Source organism: Protomyctophum bolini, assembly GCF_963924005.1.
Source record: "Protomyctophum bolini genome assembly, chromosome: 18".
NCBI lineage: Eukaryota > Metazoa > Chordata > Actinopteri > Myctophiformes > Myctophidae > Protomyctophum > Protomyctophum bolini.
In genome coordinates, this window is record NC_137879.1 from 31,937,620 (window position 1) to 31,947,178 (window position 9,559).

Genomic DNA, 9,559 nt, shown 5'->3' on the forward strand with positions numbered 1-9,559 from the left:
ATAATAGTGGCTGCAAACGTATTCATTGAGTGCCTGAGTCCCGTGGTGGGAGGTCTGGTTTTGGTAGTGCTGGGGGCTACACATTAAAAATAGATTAATGAACTAAACTTTTGTATTAACCTATTTCTACCATATAGCGCAACTTTTGTTCAACTTGTTGATCCCTCTTTCACATTTTCTTTTTTTAGCACAAAAAGTTCCATGTGACAGAAGGGTGAAAGTTGAACGAAAGCTACGCTATATAATAGAAATAGGTCAACAATACAAATTCGTTTATTAATGAGTGACCCCTAGACTGACCCCCACCAAATGACCGGAACTACTCACCAAAACCAGGGGTTTGAAGTTGAACCGATGATCTTGAGAATGTCTTTGCATAGCAGTCCCAGCAGGCTGTTCCATCACAGTAGAATCTTTACTCCACTACTAATATGGAAGTGAACCGGCGAAAAGGTGGAAACATCTCTCCTCCCTCCTACTAATATCCTGGCATTAGCCAGACTGATGGCGTGGATTCACTCACGTGCACGTTCCATGGTGGAGCATGTGAGTGAATGCAAGTTACTTATCAGTCTGGCTAATGCATTGCCAGGCTACACACGACCAATACAGTATTTCAGTTCACAGTTCAGTGATTTAACCTTTTTAACCAAAAAATATTGGTTATGAATGTACCTTTGAGGGTACATCATAACAGCAAATTATGAACTTAATTTGATTCCGAGAGAGTGTAAAATTGAACCAAACCAGATTTTTACAATGTACATTCAGGGGTCCCAGACTCCCAGCCCCAGAGGAGAAAACTTTAAAAAAAGCGTACATCAAATGACCTAATGAATGTCAAACAGGCAGGTCATTGAATTGGAAAAAGTTGAGAATCACTGGTGGTATAGCAGCTATACCCAGTACCCACTGGCATTAGGCTACTAACTGACAGCACACCGTCGTGCATAATAGTCAGATGGCTTCTTAGACAGTAGAGAGCTTTTAAAGGCACATTATTCGTGCTGAAAGGCTAATGTTCCGTGGTTGGACAGACTCTCCACAGTAGTACCCTAGAGGTGGATGTCCTCTTCTCAGCCCTTTGTGGCGTAATCTGTACGGAGACAAGCAAGGAGCGGCGCAAAGGAACGGTGCGCGCGTGTGTTCCCGGCCGATGCATGCGCACATCCCATTGGCTGACAGCGTAAAAGGGGGCAGGGATTTATTTTCTCCTCATCTCCCTAGTGCCGCTCCTCTCTCGCTCTCTCCTCTCCTCTTCTTCTCCTCTCCTCTCATCCCGGAGAACGGAGCAATGCGGAGACAATAGGAGGACGCACAGCAAACAGAAAGCAAGAGAGGAGGCTGGCTGCGAAATGCAAGGGGTTCGCTGACCGAGCAGGGGCAAATTCACCGCTATAGACCGTCTCTGCTGTTCAATGGCACGACCGGCGAGAATGTGATCTCTCTCTCTCTCTCTGGCTGCCTTTGGATAGGCGTTTTATCCGTCTGACAGAGTCTAGTATAATGCGCGCATATATGATATATCACCCTCTCTATTTACCACCTGCCTGGGTTGATAGGGCGGACGTCAGAGCCCTGTCGAATGTGAGCCATCTGTATGGTAAGTAAACAATACGCTGTCGCTGGGGTTGATCTTGAGCCGCAAGTCGGCCAATGCGCTTTTATCATCATCCCCCACCTGCTGTCCTGTCCGGATAATGCGCATTTGCCTTGCACAAATAATACCGCAATAATTAGCCTATACTTGTAACAAAATGTAACAATGGTGACATTGCTGTGTGTCAGTGTGTTACGGGATATTCGGTTGTCATTGCATGTGTTGTCTTTGATTCAGCGCATGATCGATTTGTCGGGCCTATAAATACTGTGTGCAAAGTGTACATTGAATTTATGCCGTGGTTGCTCCCTGATGATGGTGTGCGATGTTTGTGCTTCGTAATGTGTGCACAGCTCTCTGGGCAGGCACAACTCCCTCGGCTATTTATTACCACCACATTAGATTAAGTTGTCCAATATTTTAGCTTATTTTCTGGGACGTGTGTGTTGTTATTGATCACCATAACCTCCTCACAGTGTGTCTCTTCTGCCATCACCTCCCTCCCTCCCCTCACTTTATATCTCCACACACGCACACGCACGCACGGGTCTAGTCGCCTGTGTTTGGCTGGTGACAGGCAGGCAGCCTAGCATAGGGTATATTATATGGGGCTGCTGCTTTGCTCCAGTGGTGGCAGCCAGGTGACTATTTACTGCATCTTCCAAGAGGACGACGCTCTCTGTCTGTCCCTGTCCTCTCAGATCTGGGTCCTGTTGCACTGAGTGACATTGATTCTCATCAGAGACAATGCAGTCAGGGAGAAACTGAGGACACAGGGAGAGAGAGCTAGAGAGAGAGAAGCCTGCTGCTTTTTCACAGCAGGTGGGGTTCAAACGTTAATGTGACGTAGGCCAGTGGTTGTCAAAGTGGGGTTCGGGGACCCACCAGGGGTCCTCGAGGGGGTTCCAGACGGTCCCCCAGGAAAATGAGTTAATGTAGCATGAATCAGTTTAACCACTTTTAAGCCATACCGGTATATACATTGGCTATTTTCAAAACATCTTGAAAGAATGGGGAAAGTTTTGAAACATTTTAACAACGCAAATCCTTGTGTTGCACAAGTTTGAGAATCACTGATGTTTATAGCCCTCCGGATCGGATGCTTAACCATATGAATATATAGCTGAATAGTGGACACATTGTGAGCTTGTAAGATCAGCTATAGTTGTGGCAAAGAGAGATTTGGTAGAGTGTTTAACCAGGACGAATAGATATGTACAGTATTACTGAATATCAATGGACAACCAGTGATGTAAATTGGTTTTCAATGGGTCCAGGGGACATTTTATGAGTCCTACTTCAACAACGTTACAGTACTGAGTATACAGTATTGGCCACTAGGACCCCCGGAGGGTGACACGATAGCGTCCTTTCTGAATTCCGTGAGTCTTATAAGGAATCAAGGATGCACGGTGCAGGCTATTTGGCATCACTGGACAACTGTATAGGCTACAAACACTGATTCTTGACCTTTTTTTATTTATTTCAATAACCCCCAATTTGATATGCATATAGGCCCCCATTTGACACATAAGAGTTACAGACCTGTAAGGGTCCATTTGTGCCCCTGGTGGTGGTCTCAACGTTGAGAAACAGACTAGAATATGCCATAAATAAAGCCTGTACATATCCTGCATCAGCTGCATGAGCATTCATATTGTGGATATAATAAATGTATGTGAGGTTGCTCTGCCTGGTTGTTGAGACGGGAAGCTGTGCTGTTTTATACATTTGATATGCTCTCGTGTTGTATCTCCAACGTGCCTATCAAGTATACATGTTGTTCTGTGTGTTAATGAAAGTCACGTTGGATGAATTACCAGGTCTTTCACTTTTATCCAGTCTGTCACTGTAAGTATATGGATTTGCTCTGCCTAAATATTACTAAAGGGATACATTCATACTATAGATTAACAGAGATAGATCCCAAACACAGACTACTGCTGTATATCAGATTCTAACATAGCCTGCATGGAATTGGACTGAGCAAAATAGACAAAAAATGACGAGATTCAAACCCGGAGAGATATTAAAATATGAAAAATCCCAGACGATCTAGCCTCATATGATGACATCGAATCGAAGTAATATGACAGATGCTATAGGTTCTTAGCTTCTTCACAATATTGACAATGACATTTTATTACCATGTGTTGTTCTTGCTTATTGTAAATCACTCTGGATTAAGAGCATCTGCTAAATGCCTAAATTGTGATGTGGATATAGGCCTACTTGTAGGCTTATACTTGCCCAGCCCTAACTGATGGCATGAAGATGTATAGCTCTATTATGACCATAACAACCCAAGACTGCAGGAGCATTTGATGGAAATGTTTCTCACTGGGGTTAACGTTCCAGATTACACATTGTTCTTCCCTGTGAAAATCTCCCGGCTGCTACAGATCCATCCAGCACCATCCATAGAGGAGGATGGGAGTACATTTCATGGTTTATTTTAGTTGGTTCATTGAAAATCGGTTATGTTAGGTGAGTGATGCAGTGATATAAATTGGGTTGAAATGTGTGAGCGTTTGAATTAAGCCTCCAGGAAGAGGAAAGACAGAACAGCTGATCAAAGGCAGCTTAAGATATTTCATGCTTGAAGGCATGCGCGTGCACACACACACACACACACACACACACACACACACACAGACACACCCACATTTGCATATACACGCACACTGCCATGATGAGTCACAAATCACAATGTAGGCCACAGAGAGAGTGTTAACTGGAGATGGAAGCGGTTGTACTTTGATATTCAGCAGCATCAATGTCTCAGTGAGATGTGTGTAACTGTGTATTTGTTCTCTGGACGGAGCGATCCTTATCATTGTGAAACGGTAACCATAACAGGACTTTGGATGATGTCAGACTTGTCCTTGTCTGCAGACAAAAATGATTATGTTTGGCTCCCGCGGACGTGGCCGGTTGCGTGTATGTGTATGTTTGGAAATAGTAGGTGGGTTCTTGACCCGATATGAGCACTGAACCGTAAGTTAATAGAAACGTAGTGACGTGAGGTTACGGTATAGGTCGGTTTCTTCACTTGGGTGAAGTAGGTGCCTTCACGCAAGTCCAAGGCTGTCTCAGAAATACTTACTGACAATATTTGGAATTTATCAATGTCACTTGCACTTTACTTATACGTCTCTTCACCAAATATAGCAGATCTACAAGCTCTCTACCTGTCACATTGAGAGCTTATAGATCGGCTATTTTTGGTGAATGTTCCCCCCAGAATAGGGATGCTGGGGTTTAAGTGGTTGAACACCAAGTACAACAATTATTTTCGGTCTGTCATCGTGACATGCTGTATCTTTGGGGGAAAGATTTACATACTGTGGCCCCTGGGGGTACTAGATATAAATGGCATTAAATGGGGGTCAGTAGCCTCTGCATGTCAAACTGGGGGTCCTTTTCAAATGGGGTCTTGCCCTGAAAATTAATTTTCAGGGCAAGACCTCGCGCGCGACCTCGCGCGTGCCGACTCGGCCCCCAGCCTGGTACCCTAGTCAAAATATGGCCCTTGAGGAAAATTAATTGGGGAACCCTGCTGTAGGCTATTTACGTACCCACTAATATGGCAAAAGGTGCTATAATGAAACGATGAAATTCAGGGCTGCCGTGGATGATAACGTTATTTACAGGGATGAGCTGAGCCAAAAATGTCAGAGAACCACTGCAGCAAATGGTCTGCGTTCACTGTTCATCCAGAAGGGAGCATTCACAAATATTCATATTTGAGATATATGTTGTGCAAGTTGAAATTTTGGCCTAAGTTTGGTGCTAGTAGAAGACTCCGTTCACTTCATGGGGGCCAGTCTTCTACATAGACTTCTATTGGCGAATAGGGTCTAATAGAGTCTATGGGCTTGCGCGAGTACATGCATGACCGGGCTGTTTTCTGCCCCCTCAATGTCGCAACTCTGTCTATACTCTATGTGGCTCTGGTAGAAGAAAAGGCAAAGTCATTAGGGGTCATCCAATCTGAGAATCCCATCTGCAAATAACGGAAAAACAGCTTTGTCCTCGTGAGTCAACAGTCTGTCTTGAGACAGAGACTAGGGGTCATCCAAACAATGCCATGAAGATGCACAGAAGATTTCTTTGCAATACTGACATTATTTGAGTATTGATATGGTTACTGATTTGAACAAACATGTCTAACTGACTAACCTTGTCACCTTCAGAACCACACCTCTGTTTGCCATTCTCTTCTGTAGCATTTTCGAGCTGGAATAATGATAATACTTTTCTACCTGACTTGGTAAGTTTGTTTTTGAAACAGCTCATTGTGAATAGAGAGAGTGACAGAAAGATATGGAAAGAATCAAGGACGCCGAGTCCTCTCACAGAATCATACAAGGCTGCCCAGACCTCTCGAGTGTTAATTTGCGCCTTGCACGCACCAGGAAAATTGACAGGCCATAGGATTTCAACCGAGCTTGGTTTAATGGCACTGTGGCGATGACAGTATTTATGCCATTTGCTCTAGTTGGTTGAGGACACAGGGACTGTGAGCCGGCTCCATGGTGTGCTGCTGGTATCGTTGCCTTAGCTTATTGAGAGATTTGTCTGCTGAGACTGATCAGATTTGCTCGCTGGTTGCATAAGCAGTCTGGGATTTTCTCAAATGCGGCCACTGGTTTGTGTTGTGGTCCCACAGGGTGTTAGGCCTTATGTTAATGAGTGTTTGTGTTTGGGGCTGAGAGGAGGGGGGGGGGGGGGGTTCTTTAAAAGTAGGCTACAGTGTGTTTTCTGTGCATCTTCCTCCAAGGACAATGCGCTTTACCCACATAAGCCCCTAGCGTCACTATTTCTGGGGTGAACTTTCAGCCAAAATTGCAGATCTAAAAGCTCCGCGGCACGTGAGCATGCAAATTTGCTGTTTTTGGCAAAGATATTTGGTGTAGACTAGAGGAAATGCCCTGGTGAATACCACCATCGATGAAGTACAGGGTTTAAGTGGTTTAAGTCTATTACATTTAAGAGAGACACAGAAAGATTTTCTTTTAGGATTATTGCACAAAAACGTAGGACACCCTAGTGACCCTAATGACAGCTCCTGCTTAGTTCATCTTCAACAGTCCTTGTCCTTCACTCTTGACAAATTCTTGATATTCTCTCTCTGTCCATCCATGTGGAAGCAGTTGTCCTTTTAGAACATGGTGTGAAACTCTCTCTCTCTCTCTCTCTCTCTTTTCTGCCAAACATGTGAAATGAAGCCGCACGCACAGGTTTGTGGTGCTGCTTAGTGTTGTGAGCTGCTTAGTGAGGCAACATGCTGCTTCTCCACATTGAGTTGAGAGCTGACATTTGCTGTTGCTCTATGACTCATCCGGAGTCTGATAATGCTGCTTCTATATACAAATACAACAATATTATATAGTCTGTATAAGTGTATATATATTAAACACAGAATATGTATATATAACATAGATCTGATTGTACTTTTAGATAAATATCCTCCTAGAAAAAAAGCAAGCTAAGAGGCAAGGATGTATGTATACATGTATATGTATAGCTGATCGTGTTCTTTGGAATGTGTTGAGTAGGACACACGCATGGCCATGCGCGGTGCTAAGTAAGCGTTTCACATACCTTGACAGATACAAATGGCCTCCTCTGTTTACAACTCCTGCAGAGCACAGCACAGCTCAGCAAAAGGCTGTCTGTGTGTGCGATATGCACATGGCCATTGGCCGAGTGCATGTGTCCCTGTCCCTGAGTAGGAGCATTTTCATTTCAGAGAGCAGTAAGAGGGAGTGAGCATGGGGGTTTTGGAGAGAGAAGAGAGAGAGAGAGAGAGAGAGAGAGAGAGAGAGAGAGAGAGAGAGAGCGTTTTCTGCAGCTGTGGGCCCCCTCCACTCCATTTGTCCATCTGCACTGACTCATTTCTCTCACCTGCGGGTGTCAACTGCTCTTCCTGTTCAGTGTCCACTTTACAAATTAAATAAATACATAAATAACAAAGGCCAGTATTTAACACACATTTGTGGGTGCATGTGTGTATAGCAAGACAGTACTGGCCGTCAGTGTCCATTAGCCTGCTCGCCTGGTGGAAAAGCTGTCCTGGAGCCTTCTGGTCCGAGCCTTAAAGCTGTGCTACCGACGATAGCAGCTGATACTGTCTGTGTATCACTATTACAAACAAGGTTGTGCAGTATGTGTGGTTATTCCTAGTATTCGTTTTCTATCCAAATGGACATGTTGGTCTTCCGGTTAGTTCCAAAGTATCTGTTTGACCTCTGTTGGCTTCGCTGGGCCTTTTTATTCAGGTGAGCAGGATAAAGAAAAAAGAGTTGTGAGTTTTACCCCAACATCAAATGCCAATTGCTGAGCTACTGACTATAAACTAGGCTATACAATCCCCTGATTGAATTTAACAGGGGTTTATAATTCTTATGATGTGATGAATGAGAAAGTTATATTTGTATCAGATGAATTCATTAGGAAATGATTATATTAAACACATACGGTACACATTTGTCCATTTGTACCATACAAAATAAACTTCGAAAACACCAGGGGCCACATCTTGCATGTGAAGGTCTATTAGTGCAGTGGTCTAGTGCCCTGTCTCTCAACCCAGATGTTCCTTGTTTTGAGTCTCAGATATTCTGTTGTTTCGTTTTGAGACTATCATACAAACGATTCAACGAACACTGGGAGACAACTTCTACGCTTCAAAGATGTGATGGTGTAGGACCAATAAGCGTATCATGTAGCTGTCATCTCCTCTGATACACTTTTGGTTGCTTGCTTTGGTCCCTTTTTGTCTTTTTCCCCCTCACTTTTCGCCCTCTTCATTGTACCTTCTTATTTCCTCTCAAATGCACTTTTCTTTAGAAAGGGGTTGGGTGGGGGAGGGTTTGTGTTTGTCTTTCTATCACTGACATACTGTACCTTCAATAAGAATTATGTGACGGTGTAGTGGACTATTGCTCAAACTCTCAGCACTGAGTTTACGTGTTAAAGTCCCAGACCTACTGTAGTTTCTTGGTTCAGATCCAACTTCGGGCTTGTAGATCGGCCAATTTCTATTAGCCCAAATATAAGCCCAAAAGCAAAATAAATGTATAAGCATAAGGAAGCATGTTTATTGCATGTGTCTTACAGTAGATGATGCACAACCGGTACAGTGGGCACCTGATTTATGTGTGGCCAAATATACACTATACATGTTTTATGGCCCTATAGTTCTACAAAATGGCTACAAAACCTGTGATGTCCATGAAATTGGAGGGTCAATAAAGCTGTTTTACACAGAGACTGCTCGGTGTGACCCAAATATAGTGGACAGTGGATTTCAGAATTAACAGACTTCCAAGTGTACAGTACTTTGACTGTGACCTGTGTCCTGTTTGTCCTTGCTTCTTTGTGGGGGTAGCCTACGTTGTTGCTTTTATGTTTGTGTTTCTGTGATGCTATAGGCCTATATATAAAAAATAAAATAAAAGTTGTTTTAAAGATGTACTGGATCACGTTCCAATCATACATTTTATTAAATATTCCAACCTTTTTCCAAAGCATATAGACTACACATATTTTTGCTATAAATGTATACATTTTTGTGGATGCTAATTTAACATGGACCTGTAGGCTTATGTTGTATAATGTGGCTGATGACATGGGTTCCTTCCACCACCTCCAGTCTCCAGAGAGTGGATATTGGATTGTCATACAGCTGAGGGGAATGTGACTGGCTGCTTCCTCCTCCTTTTCACCTTTCTCTATAACTGCTTCTGACATCCCCATGGGATGGATGTCCTCTCTTGGATCAGCTCAATCAGCATGACCGTCACCACACATACACGAATACATTTTCTTCCAGTTCGTCGTCAGATCGTCTTGGTACAGAGCGCCCCCTGGTGACTGTAGTAATGTCTATGATGACACCAGTTGGATTTAATCGCAGCCTTTCGCAGGGATCAATATGAATGAATGCATTTC

The 9,559-nt window shown here is 43.6% G+C and overlaps 1 protein-coding gene across 1 annotated transcript in view; it reads left to right on the forward strand.

Moving 5' to 3' along the window:
• The first annotated feature begins 1,314 nt into the window (after positions 1-1,314).
• bsk146 (brain specific kinase 146) overlaps positions 1,315-9,559 on the forward strand; it is a 23,328-nt gene continuing 15,083 nt past the window's right edge. The window contains exon 1 of the mRNA XM_080788663.1: positions 1,315-1,603. The gene's annotated coding sequence lies outside the window, so the exon portion shown is untranslated. The remainder of the gene's footprint in view (positions 1,604-9,559) is intronic.